Genomic DNA, 12500 nt, shown 5'->3' with positions numbered 1-12500 from the left:
TCCAACTAACTGTTGCTTATGGCCAAACCACTCTGACAACGCCTGATCCCGTCTGATCTCAGAAGCTAAACAGAGTTGGGCCTGGTTAGTACTTGAGTGGGAGACTGCCTAGGAATACCAGGTACTGTAAGCATTTTATTTTGTCTTCTAGCAGAAATCTGTTTGAATTTTCCTTCTGCTCGCAAGGCAAGAATTTTCCTTCTGGGCGCAAGGCAAGGCAAGGCAAGAAAAACGACACATTTCCAACTAACTGTTGCTTATGGCCAAACCACTCTGACAACGCCTGATCCCGTCTGATCTCAGAAGCTAAACAGAGTTGGGCCTGGTTAGTACTTGAGTGGGAGACTGCCTAGGAATACCAGGTACTGTAAGCATTTTATTTTGTCTTCTAGCAGAAATCTGTTTGAATTTTCCTTCTGCTCGCAAGGCAAGAATTTTCCTTCTGGGCGCAAGGCAAGGCAAGAAAAACGGCACATTTCCAACTAACTGTTGCTTATGGCCAAACCACTCTGACAACGCCTGATCCCGTCTGATCTCAGAAGCTAAACAGAGTTGGGCCTGGTTAGTACTTGAGTGGGAGACTGCCTAGGAATACCAGGTACTGTAAGCATTTTATTTTGTCTTCTTGCAGAAATCTGTTTGAATTTTCCTTCTGCTCGCAAGGCAAGAATTTTCCTTCTGGGCGCAAGGCAAGGCAAGGCAAGAAAAACGGCACATTTCCAACTAACTGTTGCTTATGGCCAAACCACTCTGACATCGCCTGATCCCGTCTGATCTCAGAAACTAAACAGAGTTGGGCCTGGTTAGTACTTGAGTGGGAGACTGAATAGGAATACCAGGTACTGTAAGCATTTTATTTTGTCTTCTAGCAGAAATCTGTTTGAATTTTCCTTCTGCTCGCAAGGCAAGAATTTTCCTTCTGGGCGCAAGGCAAGGCAAGGCAAGAAAAACGGCACATTTCCAACTAACTGTTGCTTATGGCCAAACCACTCTGACAACGCCTGATCCCGTCTGATCTCAGAAGCTAAACAGAGTTGGGCCTGGTTAGTACTTGAGTGGGAGACTGCCTAGGAATACCAGGTACTGTAAGCATTTTATTTTGTCTTCTTGCAGAAATCTGTTTGAATTTTCCTTCTGCTCGCAAGGCAAGAATTTTCCTTCTGGGCGCAAGGCAAGGCAAGGCAAGGCAAGAAAAACGGCACATTTCCAACTAACTGTTGCTTATGGCCAAACCACTCTGACAACGCCTGATCCCGTCTGATCTCAGAAGCTAAACAGAGTTGGGCCTGGTTAGTACTTGAGTGGGAGACTGCCTAGGAATACCAGGTACTGTAAGCATTTTATTTTGTCTTCTAGCAGAAATCTGTTTGAATTTTCCTTCTGGTCGCAAGGCAAGAATTTTCCTTCTGGGCGCAAGGCAAGAAAAATGGCACATTTCCAACAAGCTGTTGCTTACGGCCAAACCACTCTGACAACGCCTGATCCTGTCAGATCTCAGAAACTAAACAGAGTTGGGCCTGTTTAGTACTTGAGTGGGAGACTGCCTAGTAATACCAGGTACTGTAAGCATTTTATTTTGTCTTCTTGCAGAAATCTGTTTGAATTTTCCTTCTGCTCGCAAGGCAAGAATTTTCCTTCTGGTCGCAAGGCAAGGCAAGAAAAACGGCACATTTCCAACTAACTGCTGCTTATGGCCAAACCACTCTGACAACGCCTGATCCCGTCTGATCTCAGAAGCTAAACAGAGTTGGGCCTGGATAGTACTTGAGTGGGAGACTGCCTAGGAATACCAGGTACTGTAAGCATTTTATTTTGTCTTCTAGCAGAAATCTGTTTGAATTTTCCTTCTGCTCGCAAGGCAAGAATTTTCCTTCTGGGCGCAAGGCAAGGCAAGGCAAGAAAAACGGCACATTTCCAACTCACTGTTGCTTATGGCCAAACCACTCTGACAACGCCTGATCCCGTCTGATCTCAGAAGCTAAACAGAGTTAGGCCTGGTTAGTACTTGAGTGGGAGACTGCCTAGGAATACCAGGTACTGTAAGCATTTTATTTTGTCTTCTTGCAGAAATCTGTTTGAATTTTCCTTCTGCTCGCAAGGCAAGAATTTTCCTTCTGGTCGCAAGGCAAGGCAAGGCAAGAAAAACGGCACATTTCCAACTAACTGTTGCTTATGGCCAAACCACTCTGACAACGCCTGATCCCGTCTGATCTCAGAAGCTAAACAGAGTTGGGCCTGGTTAGTACTTGAGTGGGAGACTGCCTAGGAATACCAGGTACTGTAAGCATTTTATTTTGTCTTCTAGCAGAAATCTGTTTGAATTTTCCTTCTGCTCGCAAGGCAAGAATTTTCCTTCTGGGCGCAAGGCAAGGCAAGGCAAGAAAAACGACACATTTCCAACTAACTGTTGCTTATGGCCAAACCACTCTGACAACGCCTGATCCCGTCTGATCTCAGAAGCTAAACAGAGTTGGGCCTGGTTAGTACTTGAGTGGGAGACTGCCTAGGAATACCAGGTACTGTAAGCATTTTATTTTGTCTTCTTGCAGAAATCTGTTTGAATTTTCCTTCTGCTCGCAAGGCAAGAATTTTCCTTCTGGGCGCAAGGCAAGGCAAGGCAAGGCAAGGCAAGGCAAGGCAAGGCAAGGCAAGGCACACATTTCCAGACTGTTGTTTACGTCCAAACCACTCTGACAATGCCTGATCCTGTCTGATCTGAGAAGCTAAACAGAGTTGGGCCTGGTTAGTACTTGAGTGTGAGACTGCCTAGGAATACCAGGTACTGTAAGCATTTTATTTTGTCTCCTTGCAGAAATCTGTTTGAATTTTCCTTCTGCTCGCAAGGCAAGAATTTTCCTTCTGGTCGCAAGGCAAGGCAAGAAAAACGGCACATTTCCAACTAACTGTTGCTTACGGCCAAACCACTCTGACAACGCCTGATCCCGTCTGATCTCAGAAGCTAAACAGAGTTGGGCCTGGTTAGTACTTGAGTGGGAGACTGCCTAGGAATACCAGGTACTGTAAGCATTTTATTTTGTCTTCTAGCAGAAATCTGTTTGAATTTTCCTTCTGCTCGCAAGGCAAGAATTTTCCTTCTGGGCGCAAGGCAAGGCAAGGCAAGAAAAACGGCACATTTCCAACTAACTGTTGCTTATGGCCAAACCACTCTGACAACGCCTGATCCCGTCTGATGTCAGAAGCTAAACAGAGTTGGGCCTGGTTAGTACTTGAGTGGGAGACTGCCTAGGAATACCAGGTACTGTAAGCATTTTATTTTGTCTTCTTGCAGAAATCTGTTTGAATTTTCCTTCTGGTCGCAAGGCAAGAATTTTCCTTCTGATCGCAAGGCAAGGCAAGAAAAACGGCACATTTCCAGACTATTGCTTATGTCCAAACCACTCTGACAATGCCTGATCCTGTCTGATCTGAGAAGCTAAACAGAGTTGGGCCTGTTTAGTACTTGAGTGGGAGACTGCCTAGTAATACCAGGTACTGTAAGCATTTTATTTTGTCTTCTTGCAGAAATCTGTTTGAATTTTCCTTCTGCTCGCAAGGCAAGAATTTTCCTTCTGGTCGCAAGGCAAGGCAAGAAAAACGGCACATTTCCAACTAACTGTTGCTTATGGCCAAACCACTCTGACAACGCCTGATCCCGTCTGATCTCAGAAGCTAAACAGAGTTGGGCCTGGTTAGTACTTGAGTGGGAGACTGCCTAGGAATACCAGGTACTGTAAGCATTTTATTTTGTCTTCTAGCAGAAATCTGTTTGAATTTTCCTTCTGCTCGCAAGGCAAGAATTTTCCTTCTGGGCGCAAGGCAAGGCAAGGCAAGAAAAACGGCACATTTCCAACTAACTGTTGCTTATGGCCAAACCACTCTGACATCGCCTGATCCCGTCTGATCTCAGAAACTAAACAGAGTTGGGCCTGGTTAGTACTTGAGTGGGAGACTGAATAGGAATACCAGGTACTGTAAGCATTTTATTTTGTCTTCTAGCAGAAATCTGTTTGAATTTTCCTTCTGCTCGCAAGGCAAGAATTTTCCTTCTGGGCGCAAGGCAAGGCAAGGCAAGAAAAACGGCACATTTCCAACTAACTGTTGCTTATGGCCAAACCACTCTGACAACGCCTGATCCCGTCTGATCTCAGAAGCTAAACAGAGTTGGGCCTGGTTAGTACTTGAGTGGGAGACTGCCTAGGAATACCAGGTACTGTAAGCATTTTATTTTGTCTTCTTGCAGAAATCTGTTTGAATTTTCCTTCTGCTCGCAAGGCAAGAATTTTCCTTCTGGGCGCAAGGCAAGGCAAGGCAAGGCAAGAAAAACGGCACATTTCCAACTAACTGTTGCTTATGGCCAAACCACTCTGACAACGCCTGATCCCGTCTGATCTCAGAAGCTAAACAGAGTTGGGCCTGGTTAGTACTTGAGTGGGAGACTGCCTAGGAATACCAGGTACTGTAAGCATTTTATTTTGTCTTCTAGCAGAAATCTGTTTGAATTTTCCTTCTGGTCGCAAGGCAAGAATTTTCCTTCTGGGCGCAAGGCAAGAAAAATGGCACATTTCCAACAAGCTGTTGCTTACGGCCAAACCACTCTGACAACGCCTGATCCTGTCAGATCTCAGAAACTAAACAGAGTTGGGCCTGTTTAGTACTTGAGTGGGAGACTGCCTAGTAATACCAGGTACTGTAAGCATTTTATTTTGTCTTCTTGCAGAAATCTGTTTGAATTTTCCTTCTGCTCGCAAGGCAAGAATTTTCCTTCTGGTCGCAAGGCAAGGCAAGAAAAACGGCACATTTCCAACTAACTGCTGCTTATGGCCAAACCACTCTGACAACGCCTGATCCCGTCTGATCTCAGAAGCTAAACAGAGTTGGGCCTGGATAGTACTTGAGTGGGAGACTGCCTAGGAATACCAGGTACTGTAAGCATTTTATTTTGTCTTCTAGCAGAAATCTGTTTGAATTTTCCTTCTGCTCGCAAGGCAAGAATTTTCCTTCTGGGCGCAAGGCAAGGCAAGGCAAGAAAAACGGCACATTTCCAACTCACTGTTGCTTATGGCCAAACCACTCTGACAACGCCTGATCCCGTCTGATCTGAGAAGCTAAACAGAGTTAGGCCTGGTTAGTACTTGAGTGGGAGACTGCCTAGGAATACCAGGTACTGTAAGCATTTTATTTTGTCTTCTTGCAGAAATCTGTTTGAATTTTCCTTCTGCTCGCAAGGCAAGAATTTTCCTTCTGGTCGCAAGGCAAGGCAAGGCAAGAAAAACGGCACATTTCCAACTAACTGTTGCTTATGGCCAAACCACTCTGACAACGCCTGATCCCGTCTGATCTCAGAAGCTAAACAGAGTTGGGCCTGGTTAGTACTTGAGTGGGAGACTGCCTAGGAATACCAGGTACTGTAAGCATTTTATTTTGTCTTCTAGCAGAAATCTGTTTGAATTTTCCTTCTGCTCGCAAGGCAAGAATTTTCCTTCTGGGCGCAAGGCAAGGCAAGGCAAGAAAAACGACACATTTCCAACTAACTGTTGCTTATGGCCAAACCACTCTGACAACGCCTGATCCCGTCTGATCTCAGAAGCTAAACAGAGTTGGGCCTGGTTAGTACTTGAGTGGGAGACTGCCTAGGAATACCAGGTACTGTAAGCATTTTATTTTGTCTTCTTGCAGAAATCTGTTTGAATTTTCCTTCTGCTCGCAAGGCAAGAATTTTCCTTCTGGGCGCAAGGCAAGGCAAGGCAAGGCAAGGCAAGGCAAGGCAAGGCAAGGCAAGGCAAGGCAAGGCAAGGCAAGGCAAGGCAAGGCAAGGCAAGGCAAGGCAAGGCAAGGCGCACATTTCCAGACTGTTGTTTACGTCCAAACCACTCTGACAATGCCTGATCCTGTCTGATCTGAGAAGCTAAACAGAGTTGGGCCTGGTTAGTACTTGAGTGTGAGACTGCCTAGGAATACCAGGTACTGTAAGCATTTTATTTTGTCTCCTTGCAGAAATCTGTTTGAATTTTCCTTCTGCTCGCAAGGCAAGAATTTTCCTTCTGGGCGCAAGGCAAGGCAAGAAAAACGGCACATTTCCAACTAACTGTTGCTTATGGCCAAACCACTCTGACAACGCCTGATCCCGTCTGATGTCAGAAGCTAAACAGAGTTGGGCCTGGTTAGTACTTGAGTGGGAGACTGCCTAGGAATACCAGGTACTGTAAGCATTTTATTTTGTCTTCTTGCAGAAATCTGTTTGAATTTTCCTTCTGGTCGCAAGGCAAGAATTTTCCTTCTGATCGCAAGGCAAGAAAAATGGCACATTTCCAACAAGCTGTTGCTTACGGCCAAACCACTCTGACAACGCCTGATCCTGTCAGATCTCAGAAACTAAACAGAGTTGGGCCTGTTTAGTACTTGAGTGGGAGACTGCCTAGTAATACCAGGTACTGTAAGCATTTTATTTTGTCTTCTTGCAGAAATCTGTTTGAATTTTCCTTCTGCTCGCAAGGCAAGAATTTTCCTTCTGGTCGCAAGGCAAGGCAAGAAAAACGGCACATTTCCAACTAACTGTTGCTTATGGCCAAACCACTCTGACAACGCCTGATCCTGTCTGATCTCAGAAGCTAAACAGAGTTGGGCCTGGTTAGTACTTGAGTGGGAGACTGCCTAGGAATACCAGGTACTGTGAGCATTTTATTTTGTCTTCTTGCAGAAATCTGTTTGAATTTTCCTTCTGCTCGCAAGGCAAGAATTTTCCTTCTGGGCGCAAGGCAAGGCAAGGCAAGAAAAACGGCACATTTCCAACTAACTGTTGCTTATGGCCAAACCACTCTGACAACGCCTGATCCCGTCTGATCTCAGAAGCTAAACAGAGTTGGGCCTGGTTAGTACTTGAGTGGGAGACTGCCTAGGAATACCAGGTACTGTAAGCATTTTATTTTGTCTTCTTGCAGAAATCTGTTTGAATTTTCCTTCTGCTCGCAAGGCAAGAATTTTCCTTCTGGGCGCAAGGCAAGGCAAGGCAAGGCAAGGCAAGGCAAGGCAAGGCAAGGCAAGGCAAGGCAAGGCAAGGCAAGGCAAGGCAAGGCAAGGCAAGGCAAGGCAAGGCAAGGCAAGGCAAGGCGCACATTTCCAGACTGTTGTTTACGTCCAAACCACTCTGACAATGCCTGATCCTGTCTGATCTGAGAAGCTAAACAGAGTTGGGCCTGGTTAGTACTTGAGTGTGAGACTGCCTAGGAATACCAGGTACTGTAAGCATTTTATTTTGTCTCCTTGCAGAAATCTGTTTGAATTTTCCTTCTGCTCGCAAGGCAAGAATTTTCCTTCTGGTCGCAAGGCAAGGCAAGAAAAACGGCACATTTCCAACTAACTGTTGCTTACGGCCAAACCACTCTGACAACGCCTGATCCCGTCTGATCTCAGAAGCTAAACAGAGTTGGGCCTGGTTAGTACTTGAGTGGGAGACTGCCTAGGAATACCAGGTACTGTAAGCATTTTATTTTGTCTTCTAGCAGAAATCTGTTTGAATTTTCCTTCTGCTCGCAAGGCAAGAATTTTCCTTCTGGGCGCAAGGCAAGGCAAGGCAAGAAAAACGGCACATTTCCAACTAACTGTTGCTTATGGCCAAACCACTCTGACAACGCCTGATCCCGTCTGATGTCAGAAGCTAAACAGAGTTGGGCCTGGTTAGTACTTGAGTGGGAGACTGCCTAGGAATACCAGGTACTGTAAGCATTTTATTTTGTCTTCTTGCAGAAATCTGTTTGAATTTTCCTTCTGGTCGCAAGGCAAGAATTTTCCTTCTGATCGCAAGGCAAGGCAAGAAAAACGGCACATTTCCAGACTATTGCTTATGTCCAAACCACTCTGACAATGCCTGATCCTGTCTGATCTGAGAAGCTAAACAGAGTTGGGCCTGTTTAGTACTTGAGTGGGAGACTGCCTAGTAATACCAGGTACTGTAAGCATTTTATTTTGTCTTCTTGCAGAAATCTGTTTGAATTTTCCTTCTGCTCGCAAGGCAAGAATTTTCCTTCTGGTCGCAAGGCAAGGCAAGAAAAACGGCACATTTCCAACTAACTGTTGCTTATGGCCAAACCACTCTGACAACGCCTGATCCCGTCTGATCTCAGAAGCTAAACAGAGTTGGGCCTGGTTAGTACTTGAGTGGGAGACTGCCTAGGAATACCAGGTACTGTAAGCATTTTATTTTGTCTTCTAGCAGAAATCTGTTTGAATTTTCCTTCTGCTCGCAAGGCAAGAATTTTCCTTCTGGGCGCAAGGCAAGGCAAGAAAAACGGCACATTTCCAACTAACTGTTGCTTATGGCCAAACCACTCTGACAACGCCTGATCCCGTCTGATCTCAGAAGCTAAACAGAGTTGGGCCTGGTTAGTACTTGAGTGGGAGACTGCCTAGGAATACCAGGTACTGTAAGCATTTTATTTTGTCTTCTTGCAGGAATCTGTTTGAATTTTCCTTCTGCTCGCAAGGCAAGAATTTTCCTTCTGGGCGCAAGGCAAGGCAAGGCAAGAAAAACGGCACATTTCCAACTAACTGTTGCTTATGGCCAAACCACTCTGACATCGCCTGATCCCGTCTGATCTCAGAAACTAAACAGAGTTGGGCCTGGTTAGTACTTGAGTGGGAGACTGAATAGGAATACCAGGTACTGTAAGCATTTTATTTTGTCTTCTAGCAGAAATCTGTTTGAATTTTCCTTCTGCTCGCAAGGCAAGAATTTTCCTTCTGGGCGCAAGGCAAGGCAAGGCAAGAAAAACGGCACATTTCCAACTAACTGTTGCTTATGGCCAAACCACTCTGACAACGCCTGATCCCGTCTGATCTCAGAAGCTAAACAGAGTTGGGCCTGGTTAGTACTTGAGTGGGAGACTGCCTAGGAATACCAGGTACTGTAAGCATTTTATTTTGTCTTCTTGCAGAAATCTGTTTGAATTTTCCTTCTGCTCGCAAGGCAAGAATTTTCCTTCTGGGCGCAAGGCAAGGCAAGGCAAGGCAAGAAAAACGGCACATTTCCAACTAACTGTTGCTTATGGCCAAACCACTCTGACAACGCCTGATCCCGTCTGATCTCAGAAGCTAAACAGAGTTGGGCCTGGTTAGTACTTGAGTGGGAGACTGCCTAGGAATACCAGGTACTGTAAGCATTTTATTTTGTCTTCTAGCAGAAATCTGTTTGAATTTTCCTTCTGGTCGCAAGGCAAGAATTTTCCTTCTGGGCGCAAGGCAAGAAAAATGGCACATTTCCAACAAGCTGTTGCTTACGGCCAAACCACTCTGACAACGCCTGATCCTGTCAGATCTCAGAAACTAAACAGAGTTGGGCCTGTTTAGTACTTGAGTGGGAGACTGCCTAGTAATACCAGGTACTGTAAGCATTTTATTTTGTCTTCTTGCAGAAATCTGTTTGAATTTTCCTTCTGCTCGCAAGGCAAGAATTTTCCTTCTGGTCGCAAGGCAAGGCAAGAAAAACGGCACATTTCCAACTAACTGCTGCTTATGGCCAAACCACTCTGACAACGCCTGATCCCGTCTGATCTCAGAAGCTAAACAGAGTTGGGCCTGGATAGTACTTGAGTGGGAGACTGCCTAGGAATACCAGGTACTGTAAGCATTTTATTTTGTCTTCTAGCAGAAATCTGTTTGAATTTTCCTTCTGCTCGCAAGGCAAGAATTTTCCTTCTGGGCGCAAGGCAAGGCAAGGCAAGAAAAACGGCACATTTCCAACTCACTGTTGCTTATGGCCAAACCACTCTGACAACACCTGATCCCGTCTGATCTCAGAAGCTAAACAGAGTTAGGCCTGGTTAGTACTTGAGTGTGAGACTGCCTAGGAATACCAGGTACTGTAAGCATTTTATTTTGTCTCCTTGCAGAAATCTGTTTGAATTTTCCTTCTGCTCGCAAGGCAAGAATTTTCCTTCTGGGCGCAAGGCAAGGCAAGGCAAGGCAAGGCAAGGCAAGGCAAGGCAAGGCAAGGCAAGGCAAGGCAAGGCAAGGCAAGGCAAGGCAAGGCAAGGCAAGGCAAGGCAAGGCAAGGCGCACATTTCCAGACTGTTGTTTACGTCCAAACCACTCTGACAATGCCTGATCCTGTCTGATCTGAGAAGCTAAACAGAGTTGGGCCTGGTTAGTACTTGAGTGTGAGACTGCCTAGGAATACCAGGTACTGTAAGCATTTTATTTTGTCTCCTTGCAGAAATCTGTTTGAATTTTCCTTCTGCTCGCAAGGCAAGAATTTTCCTTCTGGTCGCAAGGCAAGGCAAGAAAAACGGCACATTTCCAACTAACTGTTGCTTACGGCCAAACCACTCTGACAACGCCTGATCCCGTCTGATCTCAGAAGCTAAACAGAGTTGGGCCTGGTTAGTACTTGAGTGGGAGACTGCCTAGGAATACCAGGTACTGTAAGCATTTTATTTTGTCTTCTAGCAGAAATCTGTTTGAATTTTCCTTCTGCTCGCAAGGCAAGAATTTTCCTTCTGGGCGCAAGGCAAGGCAAGGCAAGAAAAACGGCACATTTCCAACTAACTGTTGCTTATGGCCAAACCACTCTGACAACGCCTGATCCCGTCTGATGTCAGAAGCTAAACAGAGTTGGGCCTGGTTAGTACTTGAGTGGGAGACTGCCTAGGAATACCAGGTACTGTAAGCATTTTATTTTGTCTTCTTGCAGAAATCTGTTTGAATTTTCCTTCTGGTCGCAAGGCAAGAATTTTCCTTCTGATCGCAAGGCAAGGCAAGAAAAACGGCACATTTCCAGACTATTGCTTATGTCCAAACCACTCTGACAATGCCTGATCCTGTCTGATCTGAGAAGCTAAACAGAGTTGGGCCTGTTTAGTACTTGAGTGGGAGACTGCCTAGTAATACCAGGTACTGTAAGCATTTTATTTTGTCTTCTTGCAGAAATCTGTTTGAATTTTCCTTCTGCTCGCAAGGCAAGAATTTTCCTTCTGGTCGCAAGGCAAGGCAAGAAAAACGGCACATTTCCAACTAACTGTTGCTTATGGCCAAACCACTCTGACAACGCCTGATCCCGTCTGATCTCAGAAGCTAAACAGAGTTGGGCCTGGTTAGTACTTGAGTGGGAGACTGCCTAGGAATACCAGGTACTGTAAGCATTTTATTTTGTCTTCTAGCAGAAATCTGTTTGAATTTTCCTTCTGCTCGCAAGGCAAGAATTTTCCTTCTGGGCGCAAGGCAAGGCAAGAAAAACGGCACATTTCCAACTAACTGCTGCTTATGGCCAAACCACTCTGACAACGCCTGATCCCGTCTGATCTCAGAAGCTAAACAGAGTTGGGCCTGGTTAGTACTTGAGTGGGAGACTGCCTAGGAATACCAGGTACTGTAAGCATTTTATTTTGTCTTCTTGCAGAAATCTGTTTGAATTTTCCTTCTGCTCGCAAGGCAAGAATTTTCCTTCTGGGCGCAAGGCAAGGCAAGGCAAGAAAAACGGCACATTTCCAACTCACTGTTGCTTATGGCCAAACCACTCTGACAACACCTGATCCCGTCTGATCTCAGAAGCTAAACAGAGTTAGGCCTGGTTAGTACTTGAGTGGGAGACTGCCTAGGAATACCAGGTACTGTAAGCATTTTATTTTGTCTTCTTGCAGAAATCTGTTTGAATTTTCCTTCTGCTCGCAAGGCAAGAATTTTCCTTCTGGTCGCAAGGCAAGGCAAGGCAAGAAAAACGGCACATTTCCAACTAACTGTTGCTTATGGCCAAACCACTCTGACAACGCCTGATCCCGTCTGATCTCAGAAGCTAAACAGAGTTGGGCCTGGTTAGTACTTGAGTGGGAGACTGCCTAGGAATACCAGGTACTGTAAGCATTTTATTTTGTCTTCTAGCAGAAATCTGTTTGAATTTTCCTTCTGCTCGCAAGGCAAGAATTTTCCTTCTGGGCGCAAGGCAAGGCAAGGCAAGAAAAACGACACATTTCCAACTAACTGTTGCTCATGGCCAAACCACTCTGACAACGCCTGATCCCGTCTGATCTCAGAAGCTAAACAGAGTTGGGCCTGGTTAGTACTTGAGTGGGAGACTGCCTAGGAATACCAGGTACTGTAAGCATTTTATTTTGTCTTCTTGCAGAAATCTGTTTGAATTTTCCTTCTGCTCGCAAGGCAAGAATTTTCCTTCTGGGCGCAAGGCAAGGCAAGGCAAGGCAAGGCAAGGCAAGGCAAGGCAAGGCAAGGCAAGGCAAGGCAAGGCAAGGCAAGGCAAGGCAAGGCAAGGCAAGGCAAGGCAAGGCAAGGCAAGGCAAGGCGCACATTTCCAGACTGTTGTTTACGTCCAAACCACTCTGACAATGCCTGATCCTGTCTGATCTGAGAAGCTAAACAGAGTTGGGCCTGGTTAGTACTTGAGTGTGAGACTGCCTAGGAATACCAGGTACTGTAAGCATTTTATTTTGTCTCCTTGCAGAAATCTGTTTGAATTTTCCTTCTGCTCGCAAGGCAAGAATTTTCCTTCTGGTCGC

The 12500-nt window shown here is 45.6% G+C and overlaps 27 non-coding genes and 24 pseudogenes across 27 annotated transcripts; all 51 read left to right on the top strand.

Annotated features, from left to right (window-relative positions):
* Positions 1-14: 14 nt before the first annotated feature.
* LOC132877657 (5S ribosomal RNA) lies at positions 15-133 on the top strand. Its single transcript, XR_009653329.1, has one exon. It is a non-coding gene; the product is annotated as a 5S ribosomal RNA (ribosomal RNA).
* A 122-nt stretch (positions 134-255) lies between these two features.
* On the top strand, positions 256-374 carry LOC132877655 (5S ribosomal RNA). Its single transcript, XR_009653328.1, has one exon. It is a non-coding gene; the product is annotated as a 5S ribosomal RNA (ribosomal RNA).
* A 117-nt stretch (positions 375-491) lies between these two features.
* On the top strand, positions 492-610 carry LOC132877653 (5S ribosomal RNA). The gene has a single exon (XR_009653326.1). It is a non-coding gene; the product is annotated as a 5S ribosomal RNA (ribosomal RNA).
* A 122-nt stretch (positions 611-732) lies between these two features.
* On the top strand, positions 733-851 carry LOC132879539 (5S ribosomal RNA; annotated as a pseudogene).
* A 122-nt stretch (positions 852-973) lies between these two features.
* LOC132877652 (5S ribosomal RNA) lies at positions 974-1092 on the top strand. Its single transcript, XR_009653325.1, has one exon. It is a non-coding gene; the product is annotated as a 5S ribosomal RNA (ribosomal RNA).
* A 127-nt stretch (positions 1093-1219) lies between these two features.
* Positions 1220-1338, top strand: LOC132877651 (5S ribosomal RNA). The gene has a single exon (XR_009653324.1). It is a non-coding gene; the product is annotated as a 5S ribosomal RNA (ribosomal RNA).
* Positions 1339-1450: 112 nt separating this feature from the next.
* On the top strand, positions 1451-1569 carry LOC132879817 (5S ribosomal RNA; annotated as a pseudogene).
* Positions 1570-1686: 117 nt separating this feature from the next.
* On the top strand, positions 1687-1805 carry LOC132877893 (5S ribosomal RNA). Its single transcript, XR_009653554.1, has one exon. It is a non-coding gene; the product is annotated as a 5S ribosomal RNA (ribosomal RNA).
* A 122-nt stretch (positions 1806-1927) lies between these two features.
* On the top strand, positions 1928-2046 carry LOC132878302 (5S ribosomal RNA; annotated as a pseudogene).
* A 122-nt stretch (positions 2047-2168) lies between these two features.
* Positions 2169-2287, top strand: LOC132877650 (5S ribosomal RNA). Its single transcript, XR_009653323.1, has one exon. It is a non-coding gene; the product is annotated as a 5S ribosomal RNA (ribosomal RNA).
* A 122-nt stretch (positions 2288-2409) lies between these two features.
* Positions 2410-2528, top strand: LOC132877649 (5S ribosomal RNA). Its single transcript, XR_009653322.1, has one exon. It is a non-coding gene; the product is annotated as a 5S ribosomal RNA (ribosomal RNA).
* Positions 2529-2672: 144 nt separating this feature from the next.
* On the top strand, positions 2673-2791 carry LOC132881171 (5S ribosomal RNA; annotated as a pseudogene).
* A 117-nt stretch (positions 2792-2908) lies between these two features.
* On the top strand, positions 2909-3027 carry LOC132876712 (5S ribosomal RNA). The gene has a single exon (XR_009652418.1). It is a non-coding gene; the product is annotated as a 5S ribosomal RNA (ribosomal RNA).
* Positions 3028-3149: 122 nt separating this feature from the next.
* LOC132878564 (5S ribosomal RNA) lies at positions 3150-3268 on the top strand (annotated as a pseudogene).
* Positions 3269-3382: 114 nt separating this feature from the next.
* On the top strand, positions 3383-3501 carry LOC132881368 (5S ribosomal RNA; annotated as a pseudogene).
* Positions 3502-3618: 117 nt separating this feature from the next.
* On the top strand, positions 3619-3737 carry LOC132877648 (5S ribosomal RNA). The gene has a single exon (XR_009653321.1). It is a non-coding gene; the product is annotated as a 5S ribosomal RNA (ribosomal RNA).
* Positions 3738-3859: 122 nt separating this feature from the next.
* LOC132879538 (5S ribosomal RNA) lies at positions 3860-3978 on the top strand (annotated as a pseudogene).
* Positions 3979-4100: 122 nt separating this feature from the next.
* LOC132877647 (5S ribosomal RNA) lies at positions 4101-4219 on the top strand. The gene has a single exon (XR_009653320.1). It is a non-coding gene; the product is annotated as a 5S ribosomal RNA (ribosomal RNA).
* Positions 4220-4346: 127 nt separating this feature from the next.
* LOC132877646 (5S ribosomal RNA) lies at positions 4347-4465 on the top strand. The gene has a single exon (XR_009653319.1). It is a non-coding gene; the product is annotated as a 5S ribosomal RNA (ribosomal RNA).
* Positions 4466-4577: 112 nt separating this feature from the next.
* Positions 4578-4696, top strand: LOC132879816 (5S ribosomal RNA; annotated as a pseudogene).
* A 117-nt stretch (positions 4697-4813) lies between these two features.
* Positions 4814-4932, top strand: LOC132877892 (5S ribosomal RNA). Its single transcript, XR_009653553.1, has one exon. It is a non-coding gene; the product is annotated as a 5S ribosomal RNA (ribosomal RNA).
* Positions 4933-5054: 122 nt separating this feature from the next.
* On the top strand, positions 5055-5173 carry LOC132879601 (5S ribosomal RNA; annotated as a pseudogene).
* A 122-nt stretch (positions 5174-5295) lies between these two features.
* Positions 5296-5414, top strand: LOC132877645 (5S ribosomal RNA). The gene has a single exon (XR_009653318.1). It is a non-coding gene; the product is annotated as a 5S ribosomal RNA (ribosomal RNA).
* Positions 5415-5536: 122 nt separating this feature from the next.
* LOC132877644 (5S ribosomal RNA) lies at positions 5537-5655 on the top strand. Its single transcript, XR_009653317.1, has one exon. It is a non-coding gene; the product is annotated as a 5S ribosomal RNA (ribosomal RNA).
* Positions 5656-5854: 199 nt separating this feature from the next.
* On the top strand, positions 5855-5973 carry LOC132881170 (5S ribosomal RNA; annotated as a pseudogene).
* A 117-nt stretch (positions 5974-6090) lies between these two features.
* Positions 6091-6209, top strand: LOC132878563 (5S ribosomal RNA; annotated as a pseudogene).
* A 112-nt stretch (positions 6210-6321) lies between these two features.
* Positions 6322-6440, top strand: LOC132879815 (5S ribosomal RNA; annotated as a pseudogene).
* A 117-nt stretch (positions 6441-6557) lies between these two features.
* Positions 6558-6676, top strand: LOC132878645 (5S ribosomal RNA; annotated as a pseudogene).
* A 122-nt stretch (positions 6677-6798) lies between these two features.
* LOC132877642 (5S ribosomal RNA) lies at positions 6799-6917 on the top strand. The gene has a single exon (XR_009653315.1). It is a non-coding gene; the product is annotated as a 5S ribosomal RNA (ribosomal RNA).
* Positions 6918-7126: 209 nt separating this feature from the next.
* On the top strand, positions 7127-7245 carry LOC132881169 (5S ribosomal RNA; annotated as a pseudogene).
* Positions 7246-7362: 117 nt separating this feature from the next.
* On the top strand, positions 7363-7481 carry LOC132876711 (5S ribosomal RNA). Its single transcript, XR_009652417.1, has one exon. It is a non-coding gene; the product is annotated as a 5S ribosomal RNA (ribosomal RNA).
* Positions 7482-7603: 122 nt separating this feature from the next.
* Positions 7604-7722, top strand: LOC132878562 (5S ribosomal RNA; annotated as a pseudogene).
* Positions 7723-7836: 114 nt separating this feature from the next.
* LOC132881367 (5S ribosomal RNA) lies at positions 7837-7955 on the top strand (annotated as a pseudogene).
* Positions 7956-8072: 117 nt separating this feature from the next.
* LOC132877641 (5S ribosomal RNA) lies at positions 8073-8191 on the top strand. Its single transcript, XR_009653314.1, has one exon. It is a non-coding gene; the product is annotated as a 5S ribosomal RNA (ribosomal RNA).
* Positions 8192-8308: 117 nt separating this feature from the next.
* Positions 8309-8427, top strand: LOC132877640 (5S ribosomal RNA). Its single transcript, XR_009653313.1, has one exon. It is a non-coding gene; the product is annotated as a 5S ribosomal RNA (ribosomal RNA).
* A 122-nt stretch (positions 8428-8549) lies between these two features.
* Positions 8550-8668, top strand: LOC132879537 (5S ribosomal RNA; annotated as a pseudogene).
* A 122-nt stretch (positions 8669-8790) lies between these two features.
* LOC132877639 (5S ribosomal RNA) lies at positions 8791-8909 on the top strand. The gene has a single exon (XR_009653312.1). It is a non-coding gene; the product is annotated as a 5S ribosomal RNA (ribosomal RNA).
* Positions 8910-9036: 127 nt separating this feature from the next.
* Positions 9037-9155, top strand: LOC132877638 (5S ribosomal RNA). The gene has a single exon (XR_009653311.1). It is a non-coding gene; the product is annotated as a 5S ribosomal RNA (ribosomal RNA).
* A 112-nt stretch (positions 9156-9267) lies between these two features.
* LOC132879814 (5S ribosomal RNA) lies at positions 9268-9386 on the top strand (annotated as a pseudogene).
* A 117-nt stretch (positions 9387-9503) lies between these two features.
* On the top strand, positions 9504-9622 carry LOC132877891 (5S ribosomal RNA). Its single transcript, XR_009653552.1, has one exon. It is a non-coding gene; the product is annotated as a 5S ribosomal RNA (ribosomal RNA).
* Positions 9623-9744: 122 nt separating this feature from the next.
* On the top strand, positions 9745-9863 carry LOC132879392 (5S ribosomal RNA; annotated as a pseudogene).
* A 204-nt stretch (positions 9864-10067) lies between these two features.
* Positions 10068-10186, top strand: LOC132881167 (5S ribosomal RNA; annotated as a pseudogene).
* Positions 10187-10303: 117 nt separating this feature from the next.
* Positions 10304-10422, top strand: LOC132876710 (5S ribosomal RNA). The gene has a single exon (XR_009652416.1). It is a non-coding gene; the product is annotated as a 5S ribosomal RNA (ribosomal RNA).
* Positions 10423-10544: 122 nt separating this feature from the next.
* LOC132878561 (5S ribosomal RNA) lies at positions 10545-10663 on the top strand (annotated as a pseudogene).
* A 114-nt stretch (positions 10664-10777) lies between these two features.
* On the top strand, positions 10778-10896 carry LOC132881366 (5S ribosomal RNA; annotated as a pseudogene).
* A 117-nt stretch (positions 10897-11013) lies between these two features.
* Positions 11014-11132, top strand: LOC132877637 (5S ribosomal RNA). The gene has a single exon (XR_009653310.1). It is a non-coding gene; the product is annotated as a 5S ribosomal RNA (ribosomal RNA).
* A 117-nt stretch (positions 11133-11249) lies between these two features.
* LOC132877636 (5S ribosomal RNA) lies at positions 11250-11368 on the top strand. Its single transcript, XR_009653309.1, has one exon. It is a non-coding gene; the product is annotated as a 5S ribosomal RNA (ribosomal RNA).
* A 122-nt stretch (positions 11369-11490) lies between these two features.
* LOC132878023 (5S ribosomal RNA) lies at positions 11491-11609 on the top strand. Its single transcript, XR_009653678.1, has one exon. It is a non-coding gene; the product is annotated as a 5S ribosomal RNA (ribosomal RNA).
* A 122-nt stretch (positions 11610-11731) lies between these two features.
* Positions 11732-11850, top strand: LOC132877634 (5S ribosomal RNA). The gene has a single exon (XR_009653308.1). It is a non-coding gene; the product is annotated as a 5S ribosomal RNA (ribosomal RNA).
* A 122-nt stretch (positions 11851-11972) lies between these two features.
* LOC132878141 (5S ribosomal RNA) lies at positions 11973-12091 on the top strand (annotated as a pseudogene).
* A 214-nt stretch (positions 12092-12305) lies between these two features.
* Positions 12306-12424, top strand: LOC132881166 (5S ribosomal RNA; annotated as a pseudogene).
* Positions 12425-12500: the final 76 nt, after the last annotated feature.

This window comes from Neoarius graeffei (genome assembly GCF_027579695.1).
Source record: "Neoarius graeffei isolate fNeoGra1 chromosome 18 unlocalized genomic scaffold, fNeoGra1.pri SUPER_18_unloc_1, whole genome shotgun sequence".
Lineage (NCBI taxonomy): Eukaryota > Metazoa > Chordata > Actinopteri > Siluriformes > Ariidae > Neoarius > Neoarius graeffei.
The sequence above is the reverse complement of the archived record's forward strand: the minus strand, read 5'-3'. Positions and strand labels throughout refer to the sequence as shown.